This window comes from Nicotiana attenuata, chromosome 6, assembly GCF_001879085.1.
Source record: "Nicotiana attenuata strain UT chromosome 6, NIATTr2, whole genome shotgun sequence".
Lineage (NCBI taxonomy): Eukaryota > Viridiplantae > Streptophyta > Magnoliopsida > Solanales > Solanaceae > Nicotiana > Nicotiana attenuata.
Window position 1 is genome coordinate 59,650,571 of NC_031994.1, and position 2,946 is coordinate 59,653,516.

The window sequence follows — 2,946 nt, forward strand, 5'->3', positions numbered from 1 at the left end:
TCATACATTGGCACCATAAAAATGCAAGTAATGGGAAATCTTCGTTGCATCCAGCATGCTCCTGGTGTAAAAATGCAAGAAATTCCTCCAATATACCAAACATGTCAATTCATAATTCTTCACTCATTGAATTGAATAGTGCTTAAATCTCAAGAATTTGCTAATGTTCCTCCTCCTTCACGTAATGTGATTAAACAAGAAGTAACGTCTAGTGGTTGGCCAGTAAGCGTTTTTAAGAAAGGAGATACTTAGAAGCCAATTGAGACGAACTTAATGTTAGTCCAAGTAAATATGAATCTACCAACACAAATAGAAAAATAGTGATTCAGTCCCAGTTGTGGAAACCACACTAGATACCATTGATGCAAGTTCTTCAATTAGAAAGCCAATTAGTTTGTGGTCAGGTATGTTAAGTCTATCCCTTCTTTCCTTTTGGCATGATTCATACGATACAAATGAAACGAGCAAATGCACAACTTCCATAAATGACTCTATTCATTGAAGTATTAGAAGTGCATGTGTTCTTGAATTCCAATATGTCTTAATATTTCATTGTCTGTTCATGGGACTAAGAAAATACATAAACTGATTACATGATATTAATCGGAGGCTTAATGGTCTTATGACGTTCCGAAAGACTTTATTAACGTACTTCCCATGCATTGCATTCATTTACATGTGCATTTACCCATGACTCAGACGGAGTTATATACGCGTATATATGTATATGGGATATGGGAAAAAGTTACGGCGTTATATATGCAACACCACCTGATCAGCTGGTATACGTTGATGATTTGCCCACCGTGGCCAAAATGATATGATGGGATGCCCTTAGAGGCTTGATGATGTTATGTACGTACAGACCGATGCACTACATGACATTTATTTGCATATGCATGACATTATAAACATTTCATGATTTACAAAGCTATCCAGACTTACAGGTTGAATCCTTTACTACATGTTTCTTCCATGTCCTTTATATACTGATTTACATGCCTTACATATTCGGTACATTATTCGTACTGACGTCCTTTTGTTGGGGATGTTGCATTCATGCCTACAGGTATTGACAATCAGTTTGACGAGCCCTCATAGTAGACACAATTGGCATTCAGTGAAGGATCGGTAAGACTCCACCTCATTCGGAGTGCAGCCGAGTCTATGAGTCATCATGTCAGAGTTTTGCTACAGACTTATGGGTAGGCCGGTACCCTGTCCCATTTGATCTGAAATAATCTTAGAGGCTTTATGAACAGAGGTTCATTTTTTTACAGTACGTCAGAGGCCTTGATGGCCCATATGTATTCATGTTTTATGAACGGTAGTTTATTGATACAGTGTTTCCCACTTACAGTTGTGCACTACGAGTTATTGCCATGTTGGCCCACGATGATCGCAGAAAGAATAAGTTACAAAATGGTTCGCACGGGCCAGTACGACACTGAGTGCTAGCCACGCCTCCCCAGGATTGGGGCGTGACAAAAAACGCCTAAAGGAAAATACGTAAGAGCCTACAGGCCAACCCGACGAGTCTCGGGACCATATTGAAAGCCTAAGGGTTTTTTACCACAAGGCCCAATTTGTCCGACGAATCGTTGGCAGAGCGTCGGAATTCAAAACAAAGAATGGCACGCATATGCGAAGAAGAATGGAACCAAAAGGTTTCATTTTATGATTACATAAGGCTTCACTTACAAAGTTTTGTAGGAACACCATACACAAGATTGAAAAGAAAAAAGCCTAAGCATGTTCCCTTCGGGGACTGTGGCCCATCGGCCTCCTCCCCGTTGTCTTCGGCATCAGACAGAAGGAACTTGGCATCATATTTGCCCGCCTTTACCTGCTTTAGCTCTTCCGATAGATCAAATCCCCTAGCATGGATCTCCTCGAGGGTTTCCCTTAGAGATTTGCATAGAGCATACTCCTCTCTTATGCTCTGACGGTCGAGAGCCCCTCTCAGCTCGACTTGAGCATCAGCAGCGTCCTTCAAATAGACGGCCACTTTCTTATCAGCCTAAGTCCGGACCGCTTCGGCTTCAACCCGGGCATCCACGACTTCGGCCTTAATCTTAAGAAGGTCATATTCGAGCCTTGTAATCATGTTCGTTCGGACCAAGCTATTCTTACGAGCTATGCAAAGTTGTACTTCGAGGGTGGAAGCTCTGGCCATAGCATCCTTCTTCGCTGCAACCTGGGCATCTAATGATAGGCAATAATTATGTATTTTTGTCGATTATTACACTCTAATTTACAACACTTTAATTGAGTTTGAGCTTTAATCGCTAGTGTTTTGCACTAATGGTGTATTTTATGCCTTGTAGGAGTGATTCCGAGCTATGTGGATGTTATGGAATGAATTCATGTAATTTGGAGCTTTAAAGTTTGAGTAAAAGTTCAAGGAATTAAGCCGGGATCGCGTTTGGTGGTCAACGGATGATAGTTAGAGCAAACGAAGACTCTAGTAGGCAGATTGCACACTGTCTAGTAAAATACACATAACTTTTCGCTCAGAACTCCGTTTTGGCTCCATAATATATGGTTGGAAAGCTAACTCAAAGGGATACAACTTTCATATTTACCGTTTTTCCAAATTCGGAACGGAACATGGTGAAAAATGACCGGACGCCCGAAGACCGCGCGAAGTCGCGCAGAGTTCGCGCATGTTACAAGCTGAGACAGAAAAGGGTGCGCGAAAATTGCGCGATGTCGCGCAGAGTTCGCGCAGGTGCCGTCCGGAAAAGTGTCCTTTTTCACATTGGAGAAGGTATAATTGCTTGGGCCCAACCCTACTTGGTATATATACATGAGAGAACATATTTTTACGGGATCTAACATATTTTTACGGGATCTAACATATTTTGGAGAGATCTAACATATTTTGGAGGGGAATTCACGTGGAGGAATACACACCACGCTTGGAGGAGGCTTCTAACTAGTTTT